The 20199-nt window shown below is 39.7% G+C and overlaps 1 protein-coding gene across 2 annotated transcripts in view; it reads right to left on the reverse strand.

The window, feature by feature from the left end:
* ZBTB5 (zinc finger and BTB domain containing 5) overlaps positions 1-12280 on the reverse strand; it is a 30127-nt gene extending 17847 nt beyond the window's left edge. The window contains exon 1 of one of the 2 annotated variants that reach the window (XM_079113530.1): positions 11691-12280. The gene's annotated coding sequence lies outside the window, so the exon portion shown is untranslated. The remainder of the gene's footprint in view (positions 1-11690) is intronic. The other variant, XM_079113529.1, reaches the window with a different exon arrangement.
* Positions 12281-20199: the final 7919 nt, after the last annotated feature.

The following is a 20199-nucleotide window of genomic DNA, read 5'->3' on the forward strand; positions in this document are numbered from 1 at the left end:
GAACAAGTCAATTAACACTATATTTAAAACTATTTGTTTTATATATTGACATACCACATGCTTTTCATTAATATACTTAGTTTATAAAGAAAAATATATTCACACTCAACATCATCTACCACCCTGCCAGGTTGCTACCTACAGGAAACACTTAACATTCTAAGAAATTCTTAACATTCAGTGTCCCTAATCTAGATACAACTGTACCAGAAAAATAACTAAAGAGAACTTTTCTGCTGGATATGGTGGTATACACCTGTAATTCCAATGACTCAGGAGGCTGAGACAAGAGGATCACAAGTTCAAAGCCAGCTTCACCAACTTAGTGAGGCTGTAAGCAACCTAGTGAGATCCTGTCTTTTAAAAAATAAAAAAGGGCTGGGTATGTGGCTCAGTGGTTAAGTGCCCTTGGGTTCAATCCCTGGTACCAAAATAAAAATAAAAATAAATAAATAAACAGAACTTTTTCTACACTTAATAGAGGAAATAGAGATGAAAATAAATGTCAGAGAGCAAAATCAAAGCAAGGTCCACATGACAGACCCCAAGAGAGAAAACATCTCAGAGTCGAGTCAACTCACAGAATTCTTAGAAACAATGATTTTTGTTGTTTTAAGCCATGAAGTTTTGAGGTGATCTGTTACACAGCAATAAGTAACCTGAATAAAGTGAAACTTGTTAACATTTCCCCACAAATCAACATTCAGTTACTATCTTCAAAAGACACACACATCTTTTGGTCTGTTTACTATGTCTTTAGGAGCAACTGCTTCCTACCCATTCTAGACTAGTAGGGTTTTTGGTTTTTTGTTTTGTTTTGGTACCCAGGGCACTTAATCACTGAGTCACATCCCCAGCTTTTTTGAGACAGCATTTCGATAAGTTGCTTAGGGACTAAGTTGCTAAGACTGGTTTTGAACTTGGGATCATCTTTTCTCAGCCTCCCAAGTCACTCAAAGGAGTCCTAGAACATAGATCCACTGCTGTGATTTTACCAACAGAGACTAGGAGGGCACAAACATGCCCAGGTTTATCCCGTTACCAGATCTGACCACATGACTAATGTCATTATCTCTCTAGTTGTACTGTCAGGAATGGCTCAGAAACTGGACAGATTAAGTCTATAAAATAGGAATCCATCAGTGACTTACTGGTAAGCATGTGGGAGAAAGTCAGGCTAAGGTCAGAAGACTTTATCATTAGACTGCCAACTTGTTTTCTAGTTCAAATTCTGGGAAATGAACTGACCTAGAACTGTATTAACTCATTAACTATATTCTCTTGAGTGAGAAAAGGTATCCGTGCTCTACTCATATTTCTAGTGCAAATTCAAAATGCTTTTTCCACTAAAACAGTTTATTGAGGGCTGTTTTCTCTCCCCTATAATGATTGATAAAAAGGTTGGTAAATTATTTGTTGAATGAACTTTGTAAAAATTATAGCCATGTATGAAAGATTTCCTCAGAGGAAATCCCTTAAGCCCTTACAGTCTTTGGTTTTTTTTATTATTATTTTTATATATATTTTTAGTTGTTGATGGACCTTTATTTTATTCATTTATTTATATGTGGTGTTGAAAATTGAATCTGGTGCCTCACACATGCTAGGCAAGCACTCCACCACTGAGTCACAACCCCAGCACAGTCTTTGGTTTTAAATAAATGAAATTCAAGTTTTTCTAGTTATCTGGTTTGTGATGAGCAATAATAGCAATGCTACAGCAAAAGCAAGGGTAGCTGCTTACATGAGATAACTGGCAGTAGAAAAAACAGAGCTCTCTTATTAAGGAGAAAAGAGGCCCCACAGCTTGGCACTACGTCATGGAGCAGGGTCACGTAGTCCTCCAAATCTTAACAGTCCATGAAGTTACTTACATATATGGTATATATAAATTCATCCATCTAATGTTTTTAAGTGCTTGTTTCTGTTCAAGGTTAAGTGCTGTGGATCACAGAGATTTGTACCACACAGAAATAAATAGGTACAGGTGATTAGCAGAAATAACACATACATAAATAACCCTATTGTGAGGTAGAAAGTATTAAGTGCAACAGGTGAAATGTAATCAGTGGTTTGGCAAAGGTTATCTCCAGTTTCATGGTGGCTAGGTCTTCATTTGGATTTGGACAAAATGAGATATAAAGTACATTCTAGACAGAGATAAAAGATTGGGAGGATTTTAGGTGGGGGAAGCAATGTGTTCAGTTTGGCTGGAAAGTAGGTTAGAAAGTCACTGGTTAGTGAATGCTCATTACTGATGTTAATGATTACCACAAATCATCAGAAAGGTTAACCAGGAGGCACCTACCTAAAGACTAAGATCACTTTTCAAATGGTATTTGAAACCAAGATCTGGACACTAGGAATACTCAGAATTGTTTGATTTTTTTTTAGCACTCTTCTTAATGTCTAGTTTAATAGAAGACTCCTGGGTTCTCACATCTGTTCCTACATTTATATTGTGATGATATGCTATTTTCATTTCATAAAAATATATTCTTTTTTTTTAAGCACTTCCTTACGCTTTTTTTTTTTTTTTTTTTTTTTACCAGAGATTGAACCCAAGGGTGCTTTACCATTGAGTTACAGCCCTGGGCCTTTGTATTTTGAGACAGGGTCTTGCTAAGTTACTTACAGCCTCACTAAATTGCTGAGACTGATCTCAAACTTGTAATCCTCCAGCCTCAGCCTCCCAGGTCACTCGGATTATAGGCATGTGCCACTGCAACTGACCACTTTCTTATCTGTGGCACTATAACATGCTGCAGGCTTGCAACAAAATTTAATAATCACAGAATCAACAGGGTTCTTGACTGCAGCAACAGAAACTGATCCTTGTTAAATTAAGCATAAAGATATTTACTGTCCCAGGTGTGGTGGTACATGCCTATAATCCCAGTAATTCAGGAAGCTGAGAAGGGGGATAACATATTGGGAGACCAGCCTCAGTAATTCAGCAAGACTTTGTATCAAAATAAAAAATAGCTCAGTGGTAAAGCACCCCTGGATTCAATCCCCAGTACTGAGTTGTTGCAGGGGGTGGGGGGTAGGGCAATGAAAGTCTACTGGTCTGATCATAGAACTGATGGGAAGGCCACATACTCTAAAGCTTGAGCTGGGCAGAAACTAAGCAAGGTAGTAGAATAACCTGGCTCGAATGCTGTTTCTGATGTCTGTGCTGGACACAGCCACTGCTACAAGAATACTGACTCCACTGGTGATCTAGTCTCACCCTCCCTACAGTACTATTACTAAGTCTCAACTCTCAAATACATCTTAAATAATATATGATGGATACCCAAAGTAATGATGCTCATTCTGAAATACAACATTGCCTCAAGGAAAAGCACTTGTGCAATTTTTGAGTTCTGAGTTGAACTAATTGCTTTTCTCATGGAATGACATTTTTACCTGAAAGAAGCAAGGATAAACTATGGTTACTCAGACATGAGTATGTGGTAGATATTTTCTTGAAAGTGAATTAAGTGAGGCTATTGCTTGAAGGATAACAACTTGTCTTTATTGCCAATGATAAAATTTGAGCTTTTGAGTGAAAATTAGAATTTTGTAAAATTTACATCTGTCACCATGAGTTTGATAGCTTTCCAATGCTCAAACACTTATGTCTTGGCTGGGGCTGGGGCTCAGTGGTAGAGCATTCGCCTAGCACAGGGGAGGCACTGAGTTCGATTCCCAGCACCACATAAAACTAAAATAAAACAAAACAAAGGTATTGTGTCCATCTGCAACTAAAAATATATATTAAAAAAAAAAACACTTATGATCTGATCACTGGTGTTACTTATCAAATGGGTCTTTTTAATATTATATGATTAAAAGTGTCAATATTTGCAAAATCTATGAAATTCAGTGAAATAACAGACATGTAACCATATTAACACAAGTATGGATTTTAAAAAGCTCAAAGTGTGAGACATTAATGTATTTTACTATAACAATATGAGCCAGGTGTGGTGGTACATAGTGGTACATGCCTATAATCCCAATGAGGCAGGAGGACCCTAAATTCAAGGCCAGCTGCAGCAACTTAGCAAGACTCTAAGCAATTTAGCAAGATCCTGTCTCAAAATAAAAAGTGAAAAAGGGGGTGTAGCTCAGGGTATGTAGCTTGTGGTAAAGTGCCCCTTGACTCAATCCCAAGTACCAAAAAAGAAAAAATCAATATGAAAGTTCATAGATATGGTTTTAGATTCTACATTGCAAGTAAGCACTTAAGAAAATACCACTTGTGGAGCTAGGCTTATTGGTGAACATCTCTATTCCCACAGGCTGAGAAGGGTGAGGCAGGAGGATCATGAGTTCAAAGCCAATCTCAGCAACTTGGTGGGGCCCTACATAACTTGATGAGACCCTGTATCAAAATAAAAAATAAAAAAGGGTTGGGGCTATAGTTCAGTGGTTAAGCATCCCTGGGTTCAATCCCTGACACCCGCTTCCCCCCACCAAAAAAATAAAATACCACTTGTGCAGTTTATTCCAAACAACATCCAAACTTATCTAAAAAAGGAATTATAATACTCCTCCGTTTTTCAAGTACCTGCGTTTGTGACAGGTACTGTGTTTGTTCTTGGTATGCTTTAATCAAAAGATTATATTAATATAAAGTAACTGCAGGAGCAGGTATGAGAACCCAGAGGTCTTCTATTAAGCTAGACATTAAAATGATTTGTAAAAAAATAACACCACTCAGAGCATTCCCAGTGTCCAGTCCTTTGTTTCAAATACTATCTTATAAAAAAAAGTCAGGGGTCCTTGGAGAAATGGCTGATGGGGCTGGGGTTGTAGTTCAGTGGTGAAGCACTTTCCTAGCATGTGTGAGGCACTGGGTTCAATCCTCAGCACCACATAAAGATAGTTATTGTATCCATCTACAACTAAAAATATTTTTTGAAAAATGGGTGATGGTAAGAATGGGCAGGAAATATACAAAATAAGCCTAGAGCATCTTATAGTGCCTGAAAGTAAGAAAGTTCTTAAAAGCAAACAAACAAGAGAATGGGAATATGTGAAAGGGACAGAGGAGCCAACAGGAGAAAGACCCCCAAATGGCCAAAAATAAATAAATGAAACAGTACTGAATTATGATCCAGATAATAAAATAAAGATCCATGGGTTCATTCTGATATAAATAAATATTGATTAAATATATAAGTGCATGAAAAGGAGACAAATCTCCCATGCAGAAGAATTCCAAATGTTTTATATAGATTCTCTGCTTCCAAGAGGTAGAGTATATCTCCACTCAAGTGTGGCCTATGCATAGTGACTTGCTTCTCGAGTACAGCATGGAAAGAGAAGGAAACAAACTTTAGTGTACAGAATCTGACAAACAGTATCTTAGCCAGGTGAACAAGATTATAAGTAAGGTATGTTGATAGTATGCATCACATGATGATAATGATACTGTACCTTTATATTCTCCACTCCCCACTAAAAAACATAACACCATAACCCCAGTCTATTCATAAGAAAATCATCAGACAAATCCCAACTGAAGAACAGTCTAACAAATACTTGTCCAATATTTTATCCAAGTAATAAAAAATGAGGAAAATGCCATCGTATAATCCCAGCAACTTGGGAGGCTGAGGCAGAAAGATCACAAGTTCAAGGCCAGCCTCAAGAAAGGAAAGGGGCTGGGAATGTAGCCCAGTGGCAGAGCACCCCTGGGTTCAATTCCCAGGACAACACACACATAAAAAAAGAAAGTAAACAGATACTATCACCATCAAGCAAAGCTTAATGAGACAAGATGACTAAGTAACAACATATCATCCTTGAGGAGGTCCTAGAAGAGAAAAAAGATACTAGGTAAAAACTAGGGAAATTTGAATAAAGAATGGACTTCAGTTAGCAATAATGTATCAATAACATCTATTTATAACAAATGTACCACAGTAATGTAATATGTTAAAAATAGGGAAACTGGGTGTGGGTATAGGGGAAACTGCACTATCTTCACAATATTTCTATAAATCTATAACTTATAAATTTTAAAAATGCTATTTGCTTTACTAGTTTTTTCATTAAAATGTTATTTATATTCACATATAACGGGTTTGTTACTTTTAATGATCACAAGTTTTTTTCTCAATTTGATTTTTAATATGTTAAATACTGATAACTACAATTCACAAAAAAGCTCATTGGAGTCATCTATACTTTTTAAATGTATAAAGGAATTCCAAGGCCAAAGAAGTTTGAAAACCACTGATGTAAGTTTCATATACATGGAAAAATCATGTATGTGGAACCTCATTATTCAAAAATACAGGAAAAATTCACTAAGTGTAATTCACTTGTGTTGTGTGGATTACTCACAAAGTATTCTTTCAACCTGTTACTGGTTTAACTGTGGAAGTTCCTGTGCTAACAGACCTCAGTTTGGAAGGTAAGGAGGATGCAGGATAAGCTCTGTCTTCCCCCCCCCCCCCCCCTCACTGCCCCTTGCCATTGGTTCCTCTCCAACCTTGCATTTTACCAGGCTGGTGTCAACAAAAATCAGCCATCAGATCTTTAGGGAGAAGGAGAGGGCAACAGAAAACCTTCCTGGCAGCAGGGTCACCTGTTAAAAGAGGAAAATCTCCCTTTTAGCCCATTGGTTATGATCCCTGTACATGTTGTAAGCCCACTGGGTCATACAACTCTCAGACAAATTCTGTCCAGCAACTGCTTGACAATATAAGCCTGCCTATGTAACAATAAAGTAGATGGAGTTCTCTGAAAAAAGAAAAAAAAAAGAAAGAGAAAAATCTTGGTCCACCATGGAGTGCTGCCTGAAAGACCAGCATACCCATGGCAGGCAGTTATAGGACAGTGGGAAAACACTACATTTAAACTTCAAAACAATTTAAGGCAAATTTCACCACTTTATCCTATTTATAAGTTTATACCTGCACTTGTAACTACCTAGAAATTTCCCTTCTTGGCTACTATATTTTCCAAAACTTTTAAATAATGAACTAGCTATTTAGATAAAAGGACATCTTAGCTAGTTTAAATGCTAGATTATACAATCTTCACAAAGGTATCCAAAAGTCTATGTGGGGCTGGTGGTACAGCTCAATGGCAGCACACTTGCCTATCATGCTTGAGGTCCTAGGTCCCACCCCAGCACTTCAAGAAAAACAAAAAACAGCCAGGTGCAGCGGCACATGCCTGTAATTCCTGCAACTCAGGAGGCTGAAGCAGGAGGATCACAAGTTCAATATTGGCCCTCAGGAATTTAGTAAGACCCTATTTCAAAATAAAAAATAAAAAGGACTGGAGATCTGGCTCAGTGGTTAAGCGCCCCTGGGTTCAATTCCCCCCCACCCCACCCCCCAAAAAAGAGAGAAAAACAAACAAAAAAAACAAACCCACAAAGAGTCTGCAGAAACCCACCATTAATGGCTCCTTTCAGCTGCATATTAAGTCTAAGACTATACTTTAAAATTTTTTTTAATTGTAGATGGACACAATACCTTTATTTTATGTATTTTTTATGTGGTGCTGAGGATCAAACCCAGAGCCTTGTATGTGCTAGGCAAGTACTCTACCATTGAGCTACAACCGCAGTCCCTAAGACTATATTTTAGTATCTGTTTGAGAAATCTAAATATATTTTTCCCTTACTTAGAAAATATTTCCTGCCACCCTTCCAATTCCACCTCTTAAAACCCTTTCAGCAATTAAACAAAATAGTGTTCATTGCCTTTTGCCCCTGACAGATCAAAAAACTTACTTCTTTTTCCTTTTTTGGGTGGGTGGGTGGGTGGGTACTGGGGACTGAACTCAGGGAAACCTGGCCACTGAGCCACATCCCCAGCCCTTTTTTGTATTTTATTTAGAGAAAGGCTGTCACTGGGTTGCCTACTGACACACTATTGGTGAGGCTGGCTTTGAAACCATGACCCTCCTGCCTCAGTCTCCTGAATGGCTGGGATTACAGGCATATGCCACCAAGCCTAGCTAGAAACTTATTTCTTAACATAAAAAAACAAACAACTACATTTTTATTAAGAAACAAACCATGCCACAGCATTGGAGACAGTTATCACTGGTGCCTTACTAGTAGAAAAGATAAAAAAACAAATTTAATCTTTTTTTTTTTTAACCAAGTTTAATTTTCAAAAGCAGTATATCCTTTCAATTCTGAATCATTTATCAAATCAATAGTGTTGGGCTGGGGTTGTGGCTCAGTGGTAGTGCTTGCCTGGCTGGTGTGAAGCACTCGGTTCGATCCTCAGCATCACATAAAAATAAATAAATAAAATGAAGGTACTGTGTCCATTTACAAGTTAAAAAAAAAAAAAATCAGTAGTGTGTAGTAAGTGACACTTGACCAGCTAGGTTGCTTTTGGACCATCTATTCAAAATAAAATACAATATATGTGACTACCTGTGTTTAGATTTTTATAGCATTTCTGGATTCCCGTCACAACTCAGCCCCCAAACAGTGTTTTTTTTTTTTTTTTTCCCTTCCTCCTTCCTCATATTCCCTTCATAACAGAGACTAAAACAGAACTACAAAGGTAAAAGCCTTGTATTTTTAGAGGAAGATGACTTGAGGGGATTTTAAACTATAACTGATAAATGAAGAATACTGAAAAATCAATTACATCATGTTAACAATATTATGTGCAGGAAAAAAAGAGGGAGTAATTCATCCTAATTGTTTCAAATATAAGAAATAGCCAGGGGCAACAACATACACCTGTAATGCCAGCTACTGCCTCAGGAGGCTGAGGCAGAAGTTCACAGGTTTGAGGCCAGCCTGGGCAAGTTAGTGAGACCTTGTTTCAAATAAGAAAGAAAGGAATGAAGGAAGGAAGGGTTTGGTATGGACTGGGGTTGTGGTTCAGTGGTACAGTGCTTGCCTAGTATGTGTGAGGCACTGGGTTCGATTCTCAGCACCACATAAAAATAAACAAACAATTAAAAAAAAAAAAAAGAAAAAAAGAAAAAAGGGTTTGGGATGTAGCTCCGTAGTAGAGCACTGCTCAGTACACTCCACACCGTGCCCCCCCCCAAAAAAAAAGCAAAGGAAAGCAGCTGGTCTTTTAGTATATAAGAATTCACTTCATACTTAAGACAAAAGGTAGAGTATAGTGTTATATTCCAGCCCACCCCCCAACAAAAACTGGCTCTAGCGGACAACATCCATATTTGAGAAATGCTAAATACAGTGCAATAAAAAATAATATGCTCAAAACTAACAGAGAAGTAAAATATTTACAATTAATTTACATTTAAAAAGTTGAAAGCTAATATGGAATCAATACCTTGGGTTCTTTTTTCCCCCTTTCCAGTGGGAATATGAAACAGATTCAAGATTCTGTGTCAGTACAACAGCAAGTTTTGTCACTTTCACTGAATGCAAGATATTTTTAAATCTCTAATATGATATAATTAATGCTAAGTAATTTAAAACTAAAACATTTACATACATTTTGCCATCCAAGTGATTTTTAAAAAATACTTCCACATTTTGAGAGCACTGATCCTAAACTTAGAAAAATACTCCACTATAAAATGCTTTTATTCCAAATCTCATTACTTATAGAATTCACTAGACACATCAATTAACCAAATGATGTGCTTGCCAGAATCTCCAGATAACCAAAAGTTAGGTTTTGACACAACTTTTAGGAGAAAAAAGGGAAATCTCTAGAAAACAAATTGATTTCAGAATTTTCAAAGTCCTGGATCTGTTATTCAGAAAAATCTAGGACCTAAAACAGATTCTCAACCCATTAATCTTACCTGGCAAGACACCAAGCTGGCTGTGGTGGCCAGGTCAGTCTTCCCAAGTTTGCTGAGATTTCCAGAAGGGTTAAAGCAAATAGTGGAAGGCATTCCTTAGGCTCAAGGGGCCTTTCTTTAAAAATTCTTTTTCCTTTTCCCATCTGAACTTTTCCCCTCCAACTTTTTAGCTTACAGCCAAACATCTTCACCACGGAAATCAGAAAACTTTAGCAAATGAAAAGCAAATGCTCCAAAAACCAATGAGGCTTCCAGCCCACCTTTTAGGATGACCTAAAGCACATCACATGAAGGACAATAAACCACCAAAGATAACTAAGGACAGTTTTATAAGGGGACAGATAGATAAGAATGGTGGGAACACAAGGTGAAGAGAATAATTCTATAAAATAGGCCAATATGCTGACCCCCCACATGCTTTCTTCACCAAAAAGCAATCTGCCTGTAGCCCTGCCTGGCCTGAGTGGACAGGATATGTCACATTCCTCAAACTGAGGCTGGGGGCCCAGGTTAGGTAGTCAGTGTGGGTAATAAATGATCCAGTGAGAGGATGAGGGATGGTTATCAAAGAAAATACCAGGGTTGCTGGCAGTTAACCTCTGGGATTACATTCTCCAGCACAATGGGTTGCTAGAATAACCTCAGTGCTCCAGTTTCTTCCTACCCTTAGGCTACTCCAAGAAGAAAGAGAAGGCAATGATTAAAAGATTCTGGGATCTATAAAAGAGCAAGACACAACCACTCCCATGGACACCCAGTTCTGAGGCCCCTTCTCTTAGAAGTCTGTTGCTATCCCTTTTCTTAAATAAAACTTGCTTTCTACACTTGCCTCGGCGTTTCTCAGATGTTTAATCTTCAACACCCGGGAACAAGAACCTTTTCTTGATCTCCAAAACCTGTATCAGTATTCTCTCCAACCTCTAAAGAAAGGTCCAATGTATTTAACATCTTCTATGTGCCACAACTCAAAAACACACACACACACATACATTTTAGAAACATTTTTCTCAATTCTTGAAGGTGAAGTTTCTTCTATTAATTCAAATTAGTCAGAACCAGAGTACACTACTTAGTAATCAAACTCTTAACTGTCTGTACCTAAAATCCTTCCTCCAAATTAAGTATTTAAAATTTGTCTTCGATGTAGGAATTAGCTTCTACAGTACTCTTTACTATGCCAGAAGACAGATCGATAACAGTAAAGGGTCATTTTAGAAGGAAAAAACCTAACCGTCAAAATCCATCCTCCAATCACTTTTATATTGTATCTCTGTACAAATCTGTTTTCCAAACAGGGAGAAGATGGGATGACTGTATCTTAACCACCTCATTTCCCATAGCTTATTACACAAAACCCTGAAGTAGTGGACATCCAATAAAAGCCTAATAAACACTTTAGTCCTCTCCTAACAAGTTTGGACATTCCAAAATACTGACTCCACCCCTCGAGCCAGCCGCCGGATCCCGAATCCAGATCGCCCGTGTCCTTGTTCTGATGAAAAGAAACCTCATCGCTCAAGAAGACACAGGCTGGGGACAAGAGCGCCACCCGACTTCCTCCCGCAGGGCAGCAGATTCTCTGTTCACTTCGCCAAGCTGCAGGTCGGGAGGACTGTCCCACTCCATCCTCTTAGGCTACGTCTCGGTCCGGAGATTCGCAGGGTAATGAGCCCCCGCCCCACCCCGCAAGCAGACAGCCTGGCGTCGGGACACTGGGGACGCCTGCGCAGAAGAACCCGCCTCCCATCCGCCTTGCCTCTCTGATCCGAAGGGTAACAATACCCCTCGGAAAGACAGGCGGGACAGGCCGGGGACACCAGCACGCGTCCGCCCGCTCCCTGACGCCTTGGCGCGCCCCTGGTGCTCAACCGTCTATGGGTGCCGCGCTCGCGCCATCACCACACTTGCTGACAGGGTCGCCTCACCTGAGCCGGGCTCCGCCCCCCTTCTCCCCGCTGGAGGAGGCGGTGACCCTTCTCCGATCCGACCCGATAGTGTGGGAGGAGGCGGGAACGTCCAGACTGGCGTCTCCGTGGTGGGACTTCCTCTCCCTTCCGCCCGCCCCCCACCCACCCCTCCTTTCGTTCCCTCAGCTCCCTCAGCCGGTTAGCCGCGTCTCTCTGTGAACACGGCGGCGGCGGCCGACAGTAAACGGAAGTGACGCAATGCAAGATCTCCTTACCCACTCCATTCCTCCTCCCCTACGACCGGGATGCAACCAATCATCAAAGGGAAGGGCGGAGCCGGGGTGGAGTGCAGCCAGTCTCGCGCGGAACCCGGAGGAATTCACTCGGCCCCCTGAAAAACTGACCAATCCACAGTCCCAAGAGCCCGGCTGTGTTTACTACCGACCGAATCCGTGAGCGCTCTGGCCAATCACCGTTTGCCTTAAAACTGTTATCAAACGCCTCTAAGGCGGGATTTACCACTAAGCGACTCCAGGTTTGGACTATAGAAAAGAGACTGAGTGCCACAGCCAATCAAAATCCGTTGTGTTTGAGACAAGCGGGTTTTCCGCCTAATTCTGCCAATCACAATCACCACTGCCTGAGGTCTGAGCGCTCCGGAAGGCGGGCCTGTAGGGTAGTGCGTCCCGCCGCTGACTGGTCTTGAACAGTTTTCCCACCCTCGCGCCGCGGGCCCTTCTGCTTCCTGGGGCTCCTTCTTTGAAGTGAGTTCGCTTAGCGGAATCCACGAACCCACTGGGAAATTGTTCCCGGCACGTAGTGGTCGGAAAAGATAAAATGAAATCCCAAGAAGCTGTTTAGGTTAAGCCAAAATCCATATATAAAAAGCTGAAAATGCCTTTCGCCGGGCGTGGTGGCGCACGTCTATAATCCCAGCGGCTCGGGAGGCTGAGGCAGGAGGATCGCAAGTTCAAAACCAGCCTCAGAAATGGCGAAGCGTAAACAACTCAGTGAGCCCCTGTCTAAATAAAATACAAAATAGGGCTGGGGATATGTCTCAGTGGTTGAATGTCCCTGAGTTCAATCCCCGGTACCACCCGCTCCGGCAAAATGCCTTTCATCTGATAACGATTAGGTAGAACTCCGTCCCACGTCCACTCAAGGGTTGGCGGCTCGTCCTGAAACGGTTGCCCGGGTACAGCCCTGGCAGGCGGGTCCGGACTCCTGAGTTCGAGTCTTGCCTGTGCATTCGGTGCTGCAGATCGTGCAAGCCTGTAATCTCCAGAACCAAGTTTATACTCGCCACCCCACAACAAAATTGGAAGCGCTAAGCTTGCCCAACGAAGTCACAGACGTGGAAGGGCCGCAAGGTCAGAAACGAGCAAGCTCGGAGTGGGCAGGGGGTGCCGGGTCCCGGGTGCAAGCTGGATGGACAGCGCGAAGCCTGACCCAGGTGGGTCGCCGCGGCCCCGCCACGGTGCCCGGCACTGCGACACGGGAAGAAGACCTTTCCCCGGGGAAGATGAAGAAGAAAGCCCTAGGTGCCTTGCGCGGGAACCTTCCGGGAGCTCTGCGTGGTCCTGGAGGCGAAGGCAGGCTTGCGAAAGCCCCTGAGTTCTTTGCGGTTGGTGGGTGGGGCGTGGATGCGGGAACTTGTCAAAGTTGAAACTCCCTGATTTCGTCTGTACTTAACACACACATATCATTTCAACTGATACCATCCTTCAGACGTTACCGGTTGGAAGGGTCCTTTGGGTTTATTTCTTTAAGGCCTTAATAAAGTGTGATGGTCAATTCTGTTAAGGTTCCCAGACATTTTATAGTTCGTACTCATATATCCTACACCATATTGGGTAAATAGATAATATGGGATATTGACAATAAGCCAGGCAGTATCGGAGATCCTTAAGCATGTGGGCCTTATGATTCTATGACCTAGATACTATCTCAAATTTACAGAATGGCAAAAGTTAAAAATGATTTGTCAATGGGCATTCTCCCATATTGCTGATGGGGGTATCACCGATGCTCTCTTTGAAGATAATCTGGTAGTCTCCATGGAAATTTACACCGGGCGCTGTGGCACGTGCTTCTAATACCAGCAACTTCAGAGGCTGAGGCAGGAGGCTACAAGTTGGAGGCCAGCCTGGGCAACTTGGTGAAATCCTGACTCAAAATAAATAAGTAAAAACGGTTGGGGATGTAACTCAGTAGTAGAGCCCCCCACCCCTACCCCAGATTCAATCCCTAGTACCGATTTTGTTTTTAAAAAAATATGAACTTATTACCTTCTAATTGGCAATTTCTTTCTGCAAATATACCTATTGAAATACACAAATTTGGAAAAATACATCAGTGGCTGTTCACCAGAGTTCTATTGGAGGAAAAAAAAAAAAGAAAAGAAAAGAACTGTGGATGCTGCTGTACATGTGTAATTTAAGCTACTTAGGACTGAGGCAGGGAGATTGCAAGTTCCAGGCCAACAAGTTTGATGCCAGTCTGAGCAAGTTAGCGAGACCCTATCACAAATTTTTAAAAGGGCTGGGGATGTGGGGGTGTAGCTCAGTGGTAGATGGCTCATGGGTTCAGTACTGCAAATAAATATGTCTATAATTTCCTTGTTTTCTGATTAGTTTCCTTCTGTTTACATTCCTGAATCTCCTTATTAAGATGGGGTATAAATTATTAACTTCAGCTGTTTGGGGAGCCCCTTCATTGTGTGTTCTCACATAATTGAATAAATTTTTCCCATTAATCTTTTTCAGGTAATTCATAGGGCTTCAGTCACTGGATCTGAGTTGATAGAGGAAAAAGTTGTTTTTACTACCAACTATTAAAATTGCATATACAAATACCTTCATTCTCAGTGATTAAACTTTTAGGATTTTATCATACAGATATACATATATATAAAATCACATATGCATAAAGTTATTTATTATAGCATTATTTGTTCCACTATACAATCCAAAACAGGCTAAAAAGAGCCATTATGAGCACTCTACTCTCATGACCTTATTTAGGAATAATTACCTTCCAAAGGCCCCAGCTCCTCATCAGTACCATCACATTGGAGGGTAGGACTTCAACATATGTATTATGAATGGGTTTATGATGGTATTTGTTCCTATAAGAAGAAATAGGCATAGTGGTGTATACCTCTGATCCCAGCAACTTGGGAGATTGAGGAAAGGGGATTGCAAGTTTGAGGTCAGCCTGGGCAACTGAGTGAGACTCTGTCTCAAAAGTAAAAAAGGGCTTGGTGTGTAGCTCAGTGGTCAAGTGGCCCTGGGTTAAATCCCCAGTACTACAAAGGGAAAAAGAAGAGACACCTTGACTCAGTGTGGTGGTGCACACCTGTAATCCTAGCAGCTCTGGAGGCTGAGGCAGGAGAATCAAGAGTTCAAAGCAAGCCTGGGCAACAGCAAGGCACTAAGCAACTCAGTGAGACCCTGTCTCTAAATAAAATGACTAGGAATGTTGCCCAGTGATTAAGTGCCCCTGAGTTCAACACCCTGTTCCAGAGAGAGAGAGAGAGAGACACCAGATCTTTCTTTCCCATGTAAGGATATAATAAGGAGGCAGTCATCTCCAAGGCAGGAAGGAGACCCTCACCATGAACAAATCTGCTTTGATCTTGGACTTCCCAGCCTCTAGAACTGTAGAAATCAAATGTTTAAACCACACACTCTATAGTTTTTTGTTATAGCAGCCCCAGTAGACAAATCATATTTACCACTAGAGCAACCAGTGAATTAAACCAATAGTGGAAATAAAATGCAATACTAAAAAAATTCAGTTAAGCCTAAAGAATGCAGAAAAAAAGGAACAAAAAGGGCGGAATAAATACAAAAAAGTAATGATAGTAGAGTTAAACCTAATCTTGTCAACAATTGCATTAAATATAAATGATAAAAAAAACCTTCCAATTAAAAGGCAAACATGGAATTGCATTGAATCTGTATAGTGCCTCTGGTAGAATGGCCATTTTGACAATGTTAATTCTGCCTATCCAAGAACATGGGAGATCTTTCCATCTTCTAAGGTTTTCTTCAATTTCTTTCTTTAATGTTCTATAGTTTTCATCGTACAGGTCTTTCCCCTCTTTTGTTAGATTAATTCCAAAGTATTTTATTTTCCTTGAGGCTACTGTGAACGGAGTGGTTTTCCTAATTTCTCTTTCAGAGGATTCATCACTTATGAATAGAAATGCATTAGACTTACACGTATTGATTTTATATCTTGCTACTTTGCTGAATTCATTTATTATACAGATTCAATGCAATTCCAATTAAAATCCTAATGACATTCCTCACAGAAATAGAGAAAGTGAGGGAAAAGAGGGGTGGAGGGGAAGGGAAAAAATAACAGAATGAATCAAACAATATTGCCCTATGTAAATTTATGATTTTTAATTAAAATTAAAAAAAAGAAATAGAGAAAGTGATCATGAACTTCATCTGGAAGAACAAGAGACCTCGAATAGCCAAAACAATCCTGAATAGAAAAAGTAAAACAGGAGGTATCACAATATCAGACATTAAACTATACTACAGAGCAATAGTAACAAAACAGCATGGTATTGGCACCAAAATAGACAGGCAGACCAATGGTACAGAGTAGAAGACACCGAGACAAAACCACATAAATACAGTCACCTTATACTAGACAAAGGAGCCAAAAACATACAATGGAGAAAAGATAGCCTGTTAAACAAATGGTGCTGGCAAAACTGGAAATCCATATGCAGTAAAATGAAATTAAACCTCTATCTCTCACCCTGCACAAAACTCAAATAAAAATGGATCAAAAGCATAGAAATTAGACCAGAGACCCTACACCTAATAGAAGACAAAGTAGGCCCGAATCTTCATCATGTTGGATTAGGATCAGACTTCCTCATAAGACTCCCAAAGCACAAGAAATCAAAGCAAGAATCAACAAATGGGATGGACTCAAACTAAAAAGCTTTTTCTCAGCAAAGGATACAATCAAGAATGTGAAGAGAGAGCCTACAGAGTGGGAGGAAAATCTTTTCCACATGCACTTCAGATAAAGCCCTAATTTCCAGAATATATAAAGAACTCAAAAAACTCTACACCAAGAATACAAAGAACCCAATCAATAAATGGACCAAGGAACTGGACAGACACTTTACAGAAAAAGACACACGGGCAATTAATAAATATATGAAAAAGTGTTCAACATCTCTAGTAATTAGAGAAATGCAAATTAAAACAACTCCAAGATTTCATCTTACTCCAATTAGAATGTCTTTTATCAAGAACACAATAATAGATGTTGGCAAGGATGTGGGGGAAAAGGCACACTTTTACATTGCTGGTCGAGTTGCAAAGTGGTGCAGCCACTCTGGAAAGCAGTACGGAGAACCTTAAGAAAACTTGGAATGGACCCACCTTTTGACCCAGTTATCCCACTCCTTGGTTTATACCCAAAGGACCTAAAATCAGCAAACTACAGTAACACAGCCACATCAATGTTTATAGCAGCTCAGTTCACAATAGCTAGATTGTGGAACCAACCTAGATGCCCTTCAACAGATGAATGGATAAAGAAATGGATATACACAATGGAATATTATTCAGCCATAACGAAGAATAATATTATGGCATTTGCAAATAAATGGATGGAATTGGAGAATGTCATGCTAAGTGAAATAAGCCAAGCCCAAAAAACCAAAGGCCGAATGTTTTCCCTGATAAGTGGAGGATGATATATAATGGGGGTTGGGGTGGGGAATGAGAGAATAATGGGGGAACTTTAGAATATGTAGAAGAAAATGAGAGGGAGTGGGGTATGAAAAATGGTGGAATGAGACAGACATCATTGCCCTATGTACATGTATGATTACACGAATGGTATGAATCTGCATTGTGTACAACCATAGAAACAAAATGATGTACCCCATTTGTGTACGATGAATCAAAATGCTGTCTGTAAAAATTAAAAGCTAAATAAAAATAATAAAAAATATATTATAAAGGAAAGTAAAAAAAAAAAAAAGAAAAAAAAAAAGGCAGAGATGATCACACTGAATAAAATGACCCAACTGAGGTTGTTCATAAGAAACCCATTTTAAATATAGACACAAAAACGTTAGAAATTTTAAAATATGGGAAAGGATATACCATGCAAGCACAATAATAAGAAAATTGGAGTGAATATGTATGTTCATATCTCATAGACTTAAGGACAAGTTTTATCACAAGAAGTAAAGAAGGATTATTTAAATGATAAAAGGGTTAGTTCATCAAGAATAGGTAATGTACCTGGCATGTTGGCCTATATCTGTAATCCCAGATACTCAAGAGGTTGAGGCAGGAGGATCTCAAGTTTAAGACTAGCCTGGGTGATTTAGCAAAACTGTCTCAAAAAGGACTGGGAATGTAACTCAGTGGCAGAATACTCTGGGTTCAATCTCAAGGACCTGATAGAATTAAAAAGAGAAGTTCTAGAGACTTAGTATGTACCCTACAGTATACTTTTTTCCAGTTTGTGTGTGTGTGTGTGTGTGTGTGTGTGTGTGTACTCGTGCATAAACCTAGCACCTGCTAGGCATGCACTATACCACTGAGCAACACCCACAGTCCAGGTTGTGTATTTTTATTATATCTTCCAAAGTGAGGATTTTTTTAAAGATCTGAAATTTTTTGGAGAGAAATTTGTATGTTAATAATCTTAAAAATATTCATACTTTTTCATTCATTAATTAAAATCACAGCACACCATTCAAATAATCCATTCAAAAAGGCAGGCAAAGTTTTATGCTTGCCAGATGTGGTGCAACTCAAGAGGTTGAGGCAGGAGGACTGCAAGTTCATGCCAGTTCAGCAACTTAGCAAGACCATGTCTCAAAATAAAAAGGGCTGGGGATGTGGGAATGTAACTCAGTGGCAGAGCACCCCTGGGTCAATCCCCAGTACCAAAAATAAAAATAAAAAATAAAAATTTATGCTCAAAATGTTCATTGAAATATTGCACATAATGGTGAAAAACAATTGACAATAGCCTAAATATTCAACCAGAGGACTGGAAAGGTAAACACTGGAGCAACATTCAACAGGCTACCCCATAAAGTTTGAGAAAATTTTATTCATCACAGGATAAATAATTTTACAAAAAATATGGATGCCAAATTAAATACAGTGTTATGTCAATTATATAAATGCACATACCCACAGAGAAAAGCTAGAAATAAATACAACAGAATGTTAACAATGGTTACTTTTAGGTGGAGTGGGATCATGAGTTACTATAATTATTTTTTTCTGTATTTTCCTAATATTCTACATCAAATATGCATTGATTTGATTTTAAAATATATATATAATAAACATTGCTGGGAAAAAAATAAAATATCTGACCAGCCTAGATCTAATATGTTTAAATTTGACAGTCCTTAATATAAAACTCAGACTTTTTTAATTTAAAAAACTTTATTGCTGGAGTTGGGCATAGTGGTGCACACCTGTAATCCCAGTGGCTTGGGAGACTGAGGCAGGAGGATCGAGAGTTCAAAGCTAGCTTTGCAAGGCCCTAAGCAACTCAGTGAGACCCTGTTTGTAAAAAAATGACTGGGGATGTGGCTTACTGGTTAAGTGCCCCTGGTACCAAAAAAATCCCCAAAACAAACAAACAAAATCAACTTTATTGCTAATTGCTAAAAATGCTAATGATCATCTGAATTTTCAGTGAGTCATAATCTTTGAATCTTTGTTTTTGTTAAAATAATTGCAGAAGTGAAGTCAGGAATTTTTGCTTATTGTAACCCCAAATAAGTTAACTGAGAATTATAGATGCACAGAATAAATACACATCATGGAGAAGCATGGCATATAGAACAAGGGCAGTGATGGGTCATCTCAGTTCTGTGCTGCCCAGTCCAGAGCTACAGTACATATTAATCCATGTGGGGGCCCCACAGGGTGAAAAGGATCCAGATATACTGGAGCATGTCCAGAAGAGAAGACCAGGATGAGGAGGGACCTACAAATTTTAGTTGTGAGGAACAGCTGAAAGGCTGGAAGGAATTGCTGAGGCAGGAGAGGATCAGGTAAATGAAAAGCATAAGCACATTCAGGTTTTGAGAAGCTGGTTGTGTTCTGCATGGCCCTGGAACTGGAACTAAAGGGGGAAGCTACAGAAGGCAGGTTCAATTCCATGTAAGGAAAAAAAAAAAAATACTGTCCAAGGTTATGTCTGCCTTATAAAAAGCGAGTTGCTTGTGGCTATACACACAGTCTTCATCAGTAATATGAACAAAGAGAAAGAATATTAGAGGAGAGAACATGAGAGGGAGACAGAGTAAAAGAAAGAAAGAAAAAGAGACAGAATACAAGAAAGGAAGAGAAGAGGAGAGAAGGAAGAAGCAGTTTTCAAAGTACATACAGTGAGTCTCTGCAAGTAGAATCTGCCTTGCCTTTTTAAGCCTTCATTAGCCATATCCTGAAACACCAGCAGATGGAGATATTTCTCTGAGAAAGGATGACTTTGCTTCTCCCTCCAC

The sequence above is a fragment of the Sciurus vulgaris genome, assembly GCF_902686455.1.
Source record: "Sciurus vulgaris genome assembly, chromosome: 15".
NCBI classification, from domain to species: Eukaryota; Metazoa; Chordata; class Mammalia; order Rodentia; family Sciuridae; genus Sciurus; species Sciurus vulgaris.